This window comes from Puma concolor, chromosome C2, assembly GCF_028749965.1.
Source record: "Puma concolor isolate L17-30 chromosome C2, mPumCon1.1.hap2, whole genome shotgun sequence".
Lineage (NCBI taxonomy): Eukaryota > Metazoa > Chordata > Mammalia > Carnivora > Felidae > Puma > Puma concolor.
This window is the reverse complement of record NC_141675.1, coordinates 69360699-69378148: the sequence shown is the minus strand read 5'-3', so window position 1 is coordinate 69378148 and position 17450 is coordinate 69360699. Positions and strand designations below refer to the sequence as shown.

The 17450-nt window shown below is 35.2% G+C and overlaps 1 long non-coding RNA gene across 3 annotated transcripts in view; it reads left to right on the top strand.

The window, feature by feature from the left end:
• LOC147577305 (uncharacterized) overlaps positions 1-17450 on the top strand; it is a 740585-nt gene that overhangs the window by 281125 nt on the left and 442010 nt on the right. For all 3 annotated transcript variants that reach the window (XR_015240129.1, XR_015240130.1, XR_015240131.1), the window contains exon 4: positions 16226-16287. This is a non-coding gene — a long non-coding RNA (uncharacterized LOC147577305). The remainder of the gene's footprint in view (positions 1-16225; positions 16288-17450) is intronic.

Below are 17450 nucleotides of genomic sequence, written 5' to 3'. Positions count from 1 at the left end.
CTACTTTTTCAGTCAATTACAAAGAAGGGCTGCTGAAACATTCAATCTAGATTTTGCATTTTCTATTTTACCTTTAATTTTGTCGGTTTTTGTTAAGCTGTGTATTTTCTTTGCCCTTCCTTCCTTCCTTCCTTCCTTCCTTCCTTCCTTCCTTCCTTCCTTCCTTCCTTCCTTCCTTCCTTCCTTCCTTTCCTTTCTTTCTTTCTTTCTTTCTTTCTTTCTTTCTTTCTTTCTTTCTTTCTTTCTTTCTTTCTTTCTTTCTTTCTTTCTTTCTTTCTTTCTTTCTTTCTTTCTTTCTTTCTTTCTTTCTTTCTTTCTGTGTATTTTCAGTTTATGCCTTCTCCTATGGCAGAATCTTACAGGGATCTTAAATAGACAGCCAGGAGTGGAGTCAATTGCCCTCCTCCTTGGGAATCCTTGAACAGCAATGTTTGTCTTCTAAGAATTGTGAAATTACAGATCTTTGATTATTTTTATAACCCCTTAGCCGTTGCTTTCTTGGTTGGTCTTGGCATTTTATATTGCATAGGCACAGCTAGAAACTGACAAATGTCTTTAGGGGAGATTGCATGTAGAACATTGGTTCATTTCTCAGAGGCTCTTGGGATCTCAGCTCTCCAAGTGTTGGGTGCCTAAAATGCTCTCAATTTCTTCAATATCACAGGTTTTAATGAACCCAACTGTTAGAGTTGTTTTCAATTAAAGGGTACGTCTGGTATCAGTACTACGTCATAGTTACTATACTTTATTTATTTCAACTTGACTGTAAGCCTTTTGAGGGTGAATGGAGTGCTGTCATAAAAACTTAGGTTAGGGGGTGCCTGGGTGGCTCAGTCGGTTAAGCAGCTGACTTCGGCTCAGGTCATGATCTCGCGGTCCATGAGTTCAAGCCCCGTGTCGGGCTCTGTGTTGACAGCTTAGAGCCCGGAGCCTGTTTCAGATTCTGTGTCTCCCTCTCTCTGACCCTCCCCCGTTCATGCTCTGTCTCTCCCTGTCTCAAAAATAAATAAACGTTAAAAAAAAAATTAAAAAAAAAACCTTAAGTTAGTACATTGGTAAGCATATTACATATTTTATCAATGTATAAAAGGGAATATAATTCTTTTGCTTTACAATCACTAAAACTCCAATGCTACAGGAAGGATAATGGAATGGAAATAATTAATGTTTCATAGTTGGAAATAGTTGGATGCTTAATCCAAGTTTTATACCACAAAGTGAGTCACTTAGCCAAGTTATTTAACATGACTTTGAACAAAAAGATGATGGCATTTCCCAGTATTTGCACGGAGATTGACTGATACAACACATAGTAAGTGCTCTTACATATTCAGTTGATTTCTTTGACCCTCCATCCAGCTTAGTAACACACATTTTGACTATAGTGACCAAGTCAGCATTTAAATGTTTGTTTGTTTTTGAGAGAGAGAGAGAGAGAGCACAGAGCAAACAGGGATGAGCAGAGAGAGAGGGAGACAGAGAATCCCAAGCAGCTTCTCAGCACAGAGCCTGATGCAAGACTTGAGCTCATAAACCATGAGATCATGACCTGAGCTGAAATCAAGTCTGATACTTAACCAGCTGAGCCACCCAGGCACCCCAAACAAGTCAGCACTTATTTCTCCAAAGAAGAACAAGAATGACATTCTTAGGTACTTGTACAAAGTTTTAGTTTTACAGATTTAGGGATAACAGTGACGCATGTGATAGAGGGCTGGTACTTCTATGGAACCTTCCAATGTTGCTTCAGTTTTACTGATGCACTCCAGGAAATCAAGAATAAACCTAAAAGCACAACCCAACAGAAGGGGAGGAGTCAGTTTCCTTTATGCCTCAGAGTTAGCAAGGAATTTAGCCTTATGAGAACAGAAGTGAAGTTCAAAAACTAACTTAAGCCTGTGCACAGTATCATTTTCTCTCTTGAATCAAACTGCTCTGTGTCAAAAGGGGGAAATGCTCAGGACAGTTGCCTTCACATAGCTGAGTTCAGCTTCTTTTGATCCAGCAAGGAGACATTACAACCTCAGAAAGACAGACTTGATGGAAAGTCCCAAAGACCTGAGTACAGGTCAAGTCTGTCATCTAAATAGACTTAGTTCTTACCCATCAGACTACACAGCAGATAAATGTTACATCTAGGAGATGAAGGCTTGATATTTGTCTTATACCTGGGATCAGTTTTATTCCCTTTATATAATTTACCATTAACTCCTCTATGTTGATGCTTCCCCTGAGCTATTAAAGCAGGATTTTCAGGGCTTTAAAAATGGGTTTTGTTCTTGTGAAAATAATCTCAGGCATTATGTAAATATAGCACTTTAAAAAGACTTAAAATCATGTATATGAGAAATAAAGTATTATGGAGTCATTTGTATCTCTGCCTTTGTGGATTATAGTTACATTTGAGGCATCAATAGGAAAAAAATGTAAGCCTATTCTACACCAAAGTAAGGAGATAAAACGTTGAGTAGAATAGTCAAGATCTTCTCAATTTAGTTTAATGCAGATACTATTAAAATTTAATCAAAATGTTGATATTAAAAATTTCTCAAATAAGAAATAGTATTAGAGAAAACGAGGAGAAAAACAACTAATGCCTGTGAAATATTATTTGCTCTTCATGATGATCCAGAGCAGATGAAAGTCTAAGTTGAATTTAATTTTTTTTAGTCATAAATCTAGATGACCCAAACAATCTGAGATATTCCCAGTAGACTCTGGAAAAATGTCAGTTGTGTGTGTACCTTTTCTCTGTTCTTCCGAAAGAAGCAGCTGGGGGAGACTTACAGTCTGGTTTTACTATCTTTACCTTTACTGACTTCTAAAATGGAAAATTTTTATTTTCTGGTTGTCTTGAAGCTATCTACCTTACGACAAGGGCAGTCAGGAATGGAAGACCTTCAGTTATTTTTTGTGTCCCTACAAAAAAACCCCTAAATTTCTTTGCACTAACCCTGGAATGCTTTCATTCATCAAAATATTCAGCAAACAGTCAATCTTGGAAGTATGCACCTTTAATTGATTAGAATGCCAAAAACAATATTAAATTTAAAATACACTGTTAAAAGATTCTAGTGTGGATCTTACTTCTTGGAGTAGAATCCATTTGAGCTATGGAGAAATGGGGACTTAAGACAATGACTCTTGGTCATTTAGTTTTATTGTTTCTACATATCTTTAGGTATCTTAAATAGTTTGCCAAATTGTGAATTTAGGACAAATATGTAATATTTTGTCTTCCATAGTTATGAAGTATTTCATCTCTACGAAAAAGTAAAGAAATGATATTGTAAAGATGTGAGAACCCATTATAAACTTGCTAAATCATATTAAGTGTACCAAATTTATTTGAGTATTTCTTTTACACTTTTGAAGCAGGATAACATTGTAGATGTAGTTTCAACCTTTTGAGTACTCATGCCTGAACCCTTTTTCTCTGTTGGAATAATTGCTCTCCTAAATGTGGTATGTAATATTTTATGTAAGTCTATATGTACATAGAAATGTATATACATTTAGGGGTGCCTGGGTGGCTCAGTCGATTAAGCGTCCAACTTTGGCTTAGGTCATGATCTCGCGGTTCTTGAGTTCAAGCCCCACATCGGGCTCTGTCTGACAGCTTGGAGCCTGGATCCTGCTTCAGATTCTGTGTTTCCCCTCTCTCTCTGCCCTTTCCCCACTCGTGGTGTGTCTCTTTCTGTCTCTCACAAATAAATAAAAACATTAAAAAAATTAAATAAGAAAAAAATGTATATATATTTATATACTGTATATTTAAAACATATATTCTATGTAATATGCATATATGTATATCTGCAAGCAATATTTATGTGTATGTTGCATGTTTTTAGCATCCTTAAAAACTATACATATTGGAAATAGTCTTTTTCAACTTCTAGTTGTCATTTTAGCTGCTATATATGATTCCTTCCTGTCTATAGTTCAGAATTTACTTAACCATTCTTTTGATAATACATTTTAAGTTGATTCCATTTTTTTTAATGAATGTGTAAATGTTGCAATTGACATTCTGGTGAATGACTTGAGGTCACATGGGAGAATTTCTTCAAGACAGGTGCCTAGGAGGGGGACTGCTGGAAATAAGGGCATTTATATTTTCAACTTGACTTTGTATTAGTAGTTGTACTAATTTACATTCCCACCAGCAACAAAGTAGAAACTGTTTCTCTACATCATTGCTTATTCTTGTATATGATATTTTTGTGCATTGCCTGGAGAGGTCATAAAATTAAGTCAAAACCAGCTCCAGAAATGTTTTGCTACTTTAGTCTTATAGTCTCAAGGACTGTGTATCTGTTGTTTAGAAGATTTGATGAATCAAAACTCCTAAATTTTGGGCAGTCTACACAGCCTAAAAGGGAATCAAAACTAGAGGTTGTTTATCCTGCTCGCTCCTTCCTCTTTCCCCCTAGTTTCATCCTGTAAGTCACAGTAGACAGTGAAAAAGGCTCCTTGAAGCATTAATCATCATCTGTGTTTCCGCATCTGTGTTTGCAAGCTAAAAAATATGCTGCATTAGTTTTCACACAGGGAAAGCATGTCAGAGTTTTCATTACAGGTCTTATTTCTTTATGTATCAATGAAATTGTTGAACTAGCCTAGTAATTTTAGAGTTTTAAATTCTATTCTATACCTTTATTAGAGTCAGTCACTTTGCAGAAATAAGCAAATCTCTGAAAGTAGTGGTCTTATATAATGCAACTAGTTACAACAAAAATTAACAAGTTTGTTTTACTTATATAGATAATAGACCTACCTAAAAAAAAATATTGAAAACTCCTTCCCTCTATCGATCTATGTTTCTATCTATCTATCTATCTATCTATCCATCTATCTATCATCTATCTCCAAGGGACTACATATGTTACCAAATCCTGTATAGATTATATTTAAGATAATAGTTATAAGGACATTTCCCAAAATGTCCTGCAAAGGCTAGTGTGTGAGACAGTGAGCCAGTGCCTACATTGCAGTACTTTTTTAGAGGGCATAGATCCCTGGATTTTCACCCTATCTGGTCAATAAACCACAAATCCTCTACAGGTTTCTGACACTTGCTCTTCTGTACTGATTCCCAAACAGTGGGGTGATTTGTTCCTCCCTGAGTTCATGTTGCCTGGACCCACATCACACAATTCCAAACAAAGACTAATCCAAAAACACACTTTGTCACAAGAACCACTACTGACAGCCTGTCATCTCCCAATAGATCCAGTTGAATGTAGAAATGGAATAAGAATTTTATTAAAAGTTTTCAAAAGGCTTTGTTGCCAAATTAGATTATTTTCATCTCATAATTGTCTTCATAAAGAAGCAAAGTCCACAAGTTTATTTTTCTCCTAATACTGTTCTGATGGTAGTGGAAATAAAATGAAAGCTATTAGAATTGGTATCTAGCTAGATAATAATAAAAAAAAAATTGGCTAAAGTAGAGAATCATGAAAGCAACACAAGCCCATGGTAAATGTTTTACTTGGCTTAAAACATATAAATGTACATTCATTTGCAATATTGTTAAGTAGAGTTAAGGGTTTTTTTTCCTTAGAGCATAGATTGATTGGCTAGATTTTTGTTTATTTTTTATAGCATAAACCAGTGCAGAATTTAACCTATAATTTAAATGTTTTCTTCTCTAGAGCAGAACATGATTTTTTTTCTTTTTTAGAACATGATTTTAAAGACACTTGCAAAGAAATCTTCTAGGTTTTTATTACTTCTCAGTCTTCTGCATTGGTTAGCCCACATATAAGATCTGTTTCTTTGGCTTTAATTACCCATTTCTTAGGAAAACAGAAAGAGAATAGTCTAGAGTGATAGAAAACCTTCCAAACATAAAAATCAACATTGCTTCAAGATAATTTTGTGATTCACAAACAGACCAGAAACACAATTCAGCATCTAGAGGCAAACTCCACAGACCTCTAGGACCAGGCTCTAGAACCAGGAAGCAAGAAGTGGCTGGGTTTAACTCTGTGTTGTAACAAGGACCAGATTGGCTCACACAGGGCCTGGAGGCATATTAATGGCATTACACTGAGACAAGATACACTTACAAGTAGAGATTTTAAAAGTTTTGAGGGCTACCTCTTTTGGTACCCTGTATTGAGCTGCTGCTTGGAGCGAGGGATGGAAGAGAAAGGGAGGCATAGCAGGACCCAGGCCAAAGTGCCTATTGACTCAGAAACTACACTTGCGGTAACCTCAGGAAACAAAGGCTCAAGATTTCTTAGAAGACTTGTTTCTGAAGTACATACCCGTGAGCTGCTGGAGAGACAACTGTAAAACCCACAGACTCAGGTTGGAACTCAGGGGAGAGAAACAGATAAAGACACAAATAAAGAACAAAAATGGCAACAACAACACGAAACTTTCCAAGAAATTCCCAGTCAATGTGGACCTGAAAATTAAAATTCCAAAGCACAAGAGAAGGTCAGCTCCATGACAGATAGTCACAAAGTCAACATACATGTTTTTTTTCTCTTGAATTCAAAATGATTGGACTTTCTCACTTCAAATAGTATCTTTCTCATTCCCTATACCCTCCACTTCTTGAACTTATATGAGGTGTATGTTGGAGCTTCTCAAACTTTCCCTGGCATTTTTTCCCTTTTCTTTCATATTTTCATCTATTTATATCGCTTTGTAGTCTACTGGGTTAATTCCTTAGTCAAATGTTCTAATTACTTCATTTTTTTCTCTGGCTTTGCCCAAATTAGTATACATCCATAATTAAATTTTAATGTTATTTTCATTTCCAAAATTAATGTGACATTTTAAAGTAATCTTCATAAGGTTTTGATCCATATTTGTCTGCTTTTGCTTCATAATTTCTGTACTTTATGGATATTTTTTCTTCTTTTAACATTTTGAGGATTTTCAGAGCCATTTAAATGTGTTTTTCCCCAAAGGATTGTTTTAATTATTTGCATTTATTGAGGAGGAAATCATACAGCCAGCTAGATTATTATTCAAGAACGAGAAAGAAAGAAGATATTACCAAAATACAAGAGCTGAGAGTTTATAATTGAAGCATTCTTGCTGACACATTACTAGAAGATGCGCTTCATCTAAATCAATCAATCAATCAATCAATCAATCAAGGAAAGGAATGTGATGTTATAAGTACTCATGAACTAAAATAGTGGTAAATGATATTGGTAAGGCTATTAATTTCCTTAAATTATAAGGAAAAAAAAATACAGCTCTAAGCCTTAGAGGATTATTATTTCAGTAGCCAAAGCATATTAATTCTTGTATTTGGGAAGAAAAAGATGCACTGAATGGCTTTAGACTTTGTTGGGACTATGTAAAGTAAATGTTATTGCTAACATTTAAGAGCAGACACTAAAATATTATGAAAACCCATTTTTTTCTTAGCATTTTTGGGAAAGCTATATATATGTGAGATAGAGTTATCTAAATAAAATTCAATCCAACAGATGGCAAAAAATGGAAACAGAAAAAATATGAAAAAGAATGTGAAAGAAGTAAATAAATGAAGTGGAATAAATAAGTCCATATCTAACTAGTAATTATAAGACACGTTAATGCACTAAACTTACATGTACAGATGAAGGGTACTGGATACTATATTGAAATAAAATTTAGACAAACACACCTAAGCTACTGAGAAAGTAGTGTGGAAAAGTTGTAAATGAAAGAAATATAGTATGAAATTCTAACCAAGTGCTGCTGGTATAGTGATATTAATATGAGACAAAATAAAATTTAAGAGAGAAAAACATTATTAGTGTTGGAGAGAAATTTTACAAAATGATGGAAAGAAAAAACTAAGATATTGCAGTAGAGAACCTGCACAGAATTCACATTTTTTTTCTTGAAAAAATTGCAGAAAAGGAAAAGTACACTCATGGACCAGAATAAGTGTTTTTTTTTTCTCTAGCAGAGTAGAGATTTTTTTTCTCTAAGCAGATTCATTCATTCATGTGTTCTTCAGTAAATATTTTTGAGTACCAGAATGTCACAAGTTCTGTGCTAGGGATTAAAATAACAACAAAAAAAGAGGTAAGCATATAAGTTGATATACCTTATAATTAGCAGTGTAAATGAGGAGGAATTTATTATAGGAATTGACCTGAATATATTTCAAAAATATTTTATTGAATTGAAGACCAAATTACTTACTGATACTTACAGCAAGAGGCCAACCATAGCATTTTAAAAAGACTGTGGCTATAGTATATGTAGTAAAAGTCCAAAAATATACAATGTAATGAAATACAATGAATTCTTTCTTTTGGAAAGGATGGAGGGAGGTGGGACTGGGATTATAAAGCCTGTAGAAGAAAAGATCCAGAAGTTTCCATTTCATATGTTAATATTCTTTTTAATCAAAATATTTGAGGCAAACATGGTAAAATATGAAATTTTGTTTAGCTGAATGGTAGTTAGGGTCTTTTAAACCCTATGATTTTCTGTATTTAATGGGAAAAAACATTAAAACTCTTTATAAACTTCAGAAGTACTGTGTAATTATTCAGAACTTCAGAATTCAGTACTTCAGAATTATTGTACAATTTACTTTGCCAAAGGCCTTGACACTGTTTTGAAAGCACACTGTTCACTAAACCTTAAAAAAAATTCCATAGTAACCATTGCACCATGCAACAAACGCTCCTTGAATCTGTTGTATCTGTAAGAAAGATAGAGATTTGGGATTATGGTGGGAGTATGGTAAAACAAGTGTATTGTAAGAAAATTAGCTTTCTCTTACTGTTAATTTTTTTGAAGTTTATTTGTTTATTTTGAGAGAGAGAAAGAGAGCGTGTGGGCACATGAGTGAGGGAGGAGCAGAGAGAGAGGAAGAGAAAATCCCAAGCGGCTCAGAGCCCAATGAGGGACTTGAACCTGCGAACCTTGAGATCATGACCTGAGCCAAAATCAAAGAGTCAGACGCTTGATGGACTGAGCCACCCAGGGCCCTCTAAGAAATACTACTTGAGTGCTTATGTCTTGGGCACTTTTCTAGGTTTTGGAGAAATGATAGTAAGCAAAAATATCCTCATAGAACTTGCCGATAGTGATAGAGGTAAACAACATCAAATAATTACATGCAAAAGTGGTACAAACTGGTACATGTGGGTATGAACTTAGGAAAAAGGATTTATCATAGGGAGATCAGGGAAGATGATTTTTGAGCTAAGGCCTCAACACCAGTGACTGAGCCACCTCGGCACTCCTCTCTTACTCTTAATTTTTTAATGTTTCCTATTTCCAGGCTCTAAAACTAGTGGATATAAAGCAAAATGGAGTCTTTGAAAAGCAAATAAATGTAGTATTTAAGTAAATATCTGAAAACATTGTTGTAGGTTGTAGCCAAACACTTATCAAATGTTAAGAAGCGAGAAGATATCATCTCCGGTTTTTCAGTATATAGTTCTATCATAGTAACCACTGCTGGATAATTTATGGAGGCTGTAGACATAAGGTATGTGTATAAAAGGTGGAAAGGTGAAAAAGGAGATAATAAGTTTTCTTACTTTTGAAGGTATTTCTCGGGTTTTCCTTCTGTTGTTTTTTTGGTTTTGTTTTTGTTTTTTTTTAAATCCCGTCCCTGTTTCAATTTTTTTTCTCTAAACAGACTCATTCATTCATTCATGTATTCTTCAATAAATATTTTTGAGTACTAGTATGTCATAGGTTCTGGGCTAGGGATTAAAATAACCAAAAAACAAACCCAAACTCTATTCAAGGTAATTTATTGCTTTTTCATGCCCAGAGACATATTGAAGTAGTTAATGTTTAATGTCCACGTAGAGATTTTAAATCACTGGGAAGGCTTCCTCTCAAGAATAAACAATCAGCTAACTGAACAAACAAAACCCTGTATCATGTTAAAATGCCATTGTCATACAATGCCCAGATCATTTGGTGGTAGGGACTGTGTGGAACCTTGCATTTCCTTAACACACTGTCTTTACAGCTCATTGCTTGTAATTACATACTCAAGGTCACTTTCTTTCCAGACACTGAGATCACTAGATCATGGCCTAGGTCTGTTTATCCATTTCTATAAACCTACCACCTTATATAATAATGCATATTAGGCACACAGTAAACATTTGTGGAATAAATGAAGAGTATAAATGTAGTGATGCATGTTTAATGTGTCTGTGTTACTCTGTTTCTTGCCTCTTCTGACAGTGCCAAGTAACTTGTCTTTAGAACAAGATTCAAGATGAATCATTAAGAAATAGCAACTTGAAATTTAATGTATCAGGAACGATGCCCTTTTTTTTTATTCCTTCTTATGCTTTTGGCCCTAACAACATTTCAGGATAAATGATACTATTTTTAATTGCTTTTTAACATTAAGTAAAGGGAATACTAATATTTTAAAAAATTGGTATGATGTATTCAGTAACTAAATCTATGCAATTATTGTATATATTATTGTATATATTTATAAAATTATTGTATATATTTATAAAATATATGAATATACTCACAATTTGTGTCTCGGTTAGCATGTGGCAAGAGCAGTTCTGTGATGAAAGACATCTAGATGTCCCAGCACCCCTTGGCCAGACTACAGCAATGGATGTTCTCCGACTGGTTTACTGTGCCATCTTCATTTCATGAAGATGTTGTTCTTGTTTTGTACCAACTGTGGGTTTTTTTAAATCACCTCTGTATCTGTTTTCTTTCTTTTTCTTTTTAGCTCAAACCTACCAGTTTATCAGCACATCCTGCTGGCTCTAGATTCAATTTTGAATATTTTAGCTCTCCCACAATTTTGGCTGCTAACACCCTGGTCAAAGCCATCATCATCCCTCCCAGGATGCAAACAGTAGCTTCCATTTGTGCTTCTTGTTTCCATTCTTGCTCTGATTGTCTGTTCTTTACCAAGAAGCCACGGGGAGCCTCCAACAATGTCACACAGGGCAGCCCCTTGCTCCAAGGTCTCTACTAGCTTCCTGTCTCCTTAGATGAGAATGAAAGAGCTCTCCATGTCCTACAGGTCCCTGCATCATCTGACCTTGGCCACCTCTTTGACTTTGTTGCAGACCTTTCTTGCCTCTGAGTCTTTGTTTTTTCCTATTCCTTCTGCCTGGAAATCGTTAACTGAAGACATGTAACAGTTTGTTCCCACCTTTATTTAAGTCCTATTTCAAGTGTCACAACTTCAGACAGGCTGTCCCTGACCTCTGTACAAAAATAGATCACTTTGTCATTCTTGATTCTTTTATTATGAGGTTGTACCATATCTTGTTATCTATCTGTCTGTCTGTCTATCTGCCTATCTACTTCCCTCCCTCCCTCCCCAACTACAATGTTAGCTATGGGTTTTATTTCAACCTCAGCGTAACCCAGGGCATAGACAGTGTCTGGTACATGGATGGTACTCAGTAAAGACATTTTGAATACGTTTTTTTTTTTTTTTCCTCCTTGAAGTCTTCCCTTATGGTTGTTGCCTTCATTTTCTTCCTTGTTTGTTCTAATGTTAGTACCATTTTTAAAGCACATGTTTTATCTTCATGATTGTGGATTACATAGACAGAGGAGCATGCCTTCTGTTTCCCTGGTGCTTAGTATGTTTTTGCTCCTAGTGGTAATAATGGGGTTGTCACTGCCTGCTATTTATAGTAAAATAATAGGTAGAAAATAATAACTAGAACGAACTCATTATTGCCTGGCATTTTAACCTGCTGTCATGTTATTGTGCAGTGTCCAGATTGTTTTAGAATTTTGCCAATGTTTCATGGTACTTTACTGTTGCCTATTGGCACAATGGTTCCTGTTAGGCAGATTCTTAGCTCATGAACCTGATATTTTCCCTTTTAACAGAATCTCCGCTAGTGTTTTGCTAATTACTAAGACATTTCCAAGTTTTACTTGTAATTTATTTGTCATTAGGAGAATTGTGAAAAGCTAAATCCCATCATAAAAGACTAGAAATGTTGTGTATAAAGGGGAAGTTTTATAAAAGGAGTGATTAAGACCTATGTCTCTGGAGCTAGACCTTCCAGATTTCATCTTACTCTGTCACATTGTGACTTTTTGTCAAATTGATTAAATTCTCTTTGTCTGAGTTTCCTCATCTGGAAATTGGAGATAACCATCCCTGCCCCATGGATTATTGTAGAGATGAATGAGTTAATGTATTCCAAATACTTCTAACAGTCCCAGAAACATCATATTACTGAATAATTATCAGGTCTTATTATTATATAGTGGCACAGTTACTATTAAAGGCCCATATTTGTGAGAAAAGAATTTATTGGTATTTACACTTGACATATAATACATTATTGAAACTCATGCAACATATTTGAAGAAAAAAACAACTTTAATTATCCTAACTAAACTGTATTTGTCTAATATTGGTCAACTCTTTTGAAAATTATCCTTGAATGGAGAGATAGGTAACAGACAGTCAATAGTTCATTTGAAGTAGTAATATCACTTTTTTCCCATTAATGAGCGATGATCGTTCATGTTGCTCTTGTAAGAAACAAAACTATAATGACATTTGAAAACCACAAAATATAACCTGCTTTGCAGAGACTTTGTATTTATTTTTCCATCCTATATTTTACATTTGTTTTAGAAGTTTATAAAACATAACAAGGAGGCTTTTTGTAAAATTTCAATGAGTTGGGAATTATTTTTGTTGGTCTTAGCCTATAAATTGACACATCTAATGGCCAGCAAATTAAAAAACATGCAACAGATCCAGGAAAAAATACCAACTGCAAAAAGAAAGGTGAAATGACAAGTAAATTTTCTAAAATTAGTTAAATGAAAAGCATAAATGTATTGGAAATGAATTACATTAAAATAAACATTGCTTTAAATATCACTACTTTTACATATCTATGATACCTCTCTAAAAGATTATTGGTGCCTATTTAAAAATTTGTTTTGGGGTGCCTGGATGGCTCATTTGGTTAAGGGTGCCACTGTGGCTCAGGTCATGATCTCTTGGTTCGTGAGTTCAAGCCCCACATTGGGCTCTGTGCTGAGAGCTCAGAGCCTGGAGCCTGCTTCGGATTCTGTGCCTCCCTCTCTCTCTCTGCCCCTCCCCTGCTCACACTCTGTCTGTCTCTTTCAAAAATAAATAAAACATTAAAAAATTTAAGACTTTGTTTCAGTCTTTTTGTATTTAACACTTATAAACAGTAAAGAATTTCTATGAACGGTTCTTTAAAGGAGACACTTGGAAAACTTCAAGGTAACTTTTATTTTCCCTATTTTACTTTAAATGTATTTTTCCCTTTGAAATTTAGTGAACCCCTCCTACTGAATTTTGGAAGTCTTTCATTTTTTACCAAAGGCAACATGCTTGCTAAGAGTCAACTGAGAGCAATATTTGTGCAGGAATTTTAATTTAATAGATACACCAGTTTATAATGGAAACATCAATGCAACACTAACAACAGTGGAAATGTAGACATTGCTGATTATATTAATGGTGTAGACTTACTTTCTCCAAATGAAGATCATTCCATTTTCTATCTTTTTACTACTTGAAATAAAACATATTTACATTTCTTCTCCAAGAAACATCATTCAACATACATCTGACTGCAACTTTGAGTGCCATGAATGCGTGAAGGCTTGTTTTGCTCAGTCTCATTATCTGTATGGTGGAAACTGTACTATCAGTAAAGATGCTCTCATCAAGAAATCACTTCAAATAGTGTCACTACCTGACACTTTTATTAAAAACGCTAGGGGCGCCTGGGTGGCGCAGTCGGTTAAGCGTCCGACTTCAGCCAGGTCACGATCTCGCGGTCCGTGAGTTCGAGCCCCGCGTCGGGCTCTGGGCTGATGGCTCAGAGCCTGGAGCCTGTTTCCGATTCTGTGTCTCCCTCTCTCTCTGCCCCTCCCCCATTCATGCTCTGTCTCTCTCTGTCCCAAAAAATAAATAAACGTTGAAAAAAAAAAATTAAAAAAAAAAAAAAAAAAAAACGCTAGTGATAGTAAATGTACTTATTGAAACTGTATTTACTACTCAGCTATGCAAGCTTTATTAACATTTTTCTTTTTTAATGGATTATAAATAAATTATCTGAATAGTTTCCTTTTTAAAAATATTGCCCAATACTCAGCCTATTCAAGAGTCTGAAGTACTGCATTGAGAAATCATTTAATCTGTATCAGGCATAATTCTTGGCCACTGAAAAAGGACATTAGCCACAAATCACACTACCTCATCTGCCTGTGTGCACCGTATCCCAAGTCATCAGACTGTTTACTGTCTGGTCTGTCTGATTAAGAACTAGTGGAGACTGAGGAACAGCATAGGTAAGCTTTGTCTCAAGCAGAAAATCCTCAATAAACCAAGTCAAGATCCAGATCACATATATCTAACTTCCTTTTGTAATTTGGGCAGAGGAGTGTAGAATTGATGTAAGAGATTTGATTCATGTCTGGGTTGCACTTACACTATTTATTGTTTGCTACTCTTTGACTACTTACACAGTAGAGGCAGCCCTGAAGACCAATGTTCCCATTGGCAGTTGACATATATTTGATGGCATTTGGGTTAAAACACAGCATAAATAAAACCAGCTTGTCTTGTACTATATTAAAACCATAGAGATGGAAAAAAAAATCAATGTTTTTTTTTTTCTGTATAGAAAAGGATGAAACTCATGAAGAAAAGAACTAATATTATCCAATTTTGGGTAAAGGCAACAGAAGCACAAAAGCACATAGACTACTTTTATAGAGAAAGATGTAGGGAAATAGACATTTTTATATGTAGTGGAGATTAGATTGCCAGTCCTGTAAACCGTCTCGTTACCTTGATTTCAGAGGACAACAGTTAGGTTACATCGTGGTAATGCTGACTTGATGAGTGCATGATACAGTAATGTAAGGAAACAAAGATCGATATTAAAATGACTACAGAGTCTCTGAGGAGTACACACAGATCAATATGGTGTAAGTCATAGACTACCCTCCTCTATAGAAGAGTCTTGTAAGAAAGTGAAGCCAATTCTTCTGAGAAGTTTTCCCACTCTCCCAATGAACTGTAAATTATCATAGTCAAACACAATATTAAACCATTCCTTTCTTGGAACTTAAAGGCCTTTGGAAGATTAACTATCGCCCCAAATAATGAAATGAATGAAGTTTTCTTTCAAATTATAGTTTCTTCCACATTATTTTACCAAAGTGGGCTTGAATCAAGAGCTTTTTGTCTCAGGGCATATTGAGTGTGCTAATAACCAGATATACAGAGTTGGGCTGACCCAGAGCCATCTAGCTAGTTAGTCTCAGTCACACCCCTGATTGGTGTTTAGAGGTACAGGGCAAATTACTGTGTGATTCTTAGCTCATGTAAGTCCGAGATGGAATGGCTCACATGTAGAGTTTTCAGCAAGCAAAGTGAATTTCTAAATTACAGCTTCTCTCCTTAGATATAATCAGTAAATTGATTAGTAAATGGGTTCATAGAGGTGTTTGGCTTCCTGACTAGGGAGCCTTCCCCCACCCCCCATTTGTTATGGCTATTCCATGCAATGATGAATATGGGCGGGTACCTCATAAACAGTCACATTACAGACAGACAACTTCTGAGTATGGAATGGAGGCATTTACATAAACAGAGGCTCATTCTCTGCTTCATGCTGTATTGCAGTTTTTCATGCCCATTAACTATCTACTCTGCCCGCACTTGAGCCCCTGTGCTAACATTAAAGTAAGTTCATCTTCAAGGGAAAAAATATATCTCAGGAGATTCATCTCAGATAGAGTGTTTGAATAACATTAAGTGAACCAAGCAAAAATAAAATGCTAATGAAATTAATGTAGTCAGATTTTAAAGTTGATGAGAATAAACAAATTCTTCTGATAAAGTATAACCATAACACTTAGTATGTTTTTCATTGCAGTATTTGGGAAAAAATACAATTGTGTATTGAAATAATTTGACTTTTTAAATATATTTAAGAATTTTTCTTTTTGCTGCTCTTTCTAAAGTAAAAAGTCTATTGGGAGAAAATTTGATTGTCCTATATAACTTAGTTATTAAGACTAACCTGACTCCTTTATTTTCATTGACTCTAGTATTTGAAAAACGACATAAAATACAGCATCTTTTTATTAGGCTCTATCCTAGTAATATGAAGAGTTCACATAAATTTTAAAGGACTCCATGTGTTCCATACAAAACACTTAATTAGATATTCACAGCAATCATATGAAATAAAGTGCTTTTCTCTTTTTACAGGTGAGGAAACTGAAGTTCAGAGAGGTGATTTCCCCAAATTATATACAGTTGTACGGGGCAGAGTAAGTTCCAACTTGAAAATAATTGTTCTATAGTTTTATTCAACAGCGTTTTTTTTTCTCTTTCTTTCTTTCTTTCTTTCTTTCTTTCTTTCTTTCTTTCTTTCTTTCTTTCTTTCAAACCATTTTGTGCAAAGCAAAGAGATAGCAGAACAGAGTACAAGACAATATTTACCTTGGTGGCACTACAGCCAAGGATATGTGTTTGGAAAAGAGCATGTGCAAGTGAGGGGAAAGAGAGAGAAATGTACAAGCAGTAACAATATAATGTGATAAAAGCTAAATGTGATAATAAATTCAAAATGCATAGCATCGCAAAATCGGTAGCAAATATTACTTTGGGAATGTGTCAGGGAACCCTCAGAAGGGAGGTAATTTATAATATAAGTTGGGAAGGACAAGTGGATTAGGTATTAATCAAGTAGAAAGATCAAAGAAGGCATTTTTGGCATAAACAATAGATGTGAAGTGAAAGGAACTAATAAGTATTCTTGAGCAGCTGAGTTGTTTGTGTGTGGTTCTATAGCCCTGGTGTAATGACCAAGTGAGTGAGACTATAAAGCTAAAAACCATAGAGAGCCTCAGAGGTTTTGCATGTCATGGTAAGGAGTTTGGATTTTCTTTTTGGTCAATAGGGACCCACTGAAAGTGTTGAAATTCATTCAAAGCTTGAACTTCCTTCCCCAAAACTAAGTGCAGTAAGCACCAGTCTTGACGCAAACATTGTATTTTGAGCCAGAAAAGGACATTAACAAATAAGCAAACACCGGTGGGGGTGGAGAGAGAAAGTCACACAACTGGTCTGCTAAAGATTCCACCCCAGTGGGAGAAACAAATGACAACCCACAATCTCAGCATATGGTATGTAATCTGAAAAAGATTGATGCACATTTACAGGTGATGATTCAATAATGATAATGTTATTATTAGAAACATAATACATTTACACACCTTCACCCTCCACATCTCTTATTTGAGAACTACTTGTATAGGAAATAACAATGAAGTATGACATTGTGGAGGAAAAAAAAGAAGTTTTGGCATTGTCATCACACAAACCCACAACCACAAGCCCTACAGAAATATTAAGGACAGTGGAGGCATGACATGTTTTTAAATTTAGCCCATAAACTCTTGAAATTCTACCCTTAAGGTTTTCTCTGTAG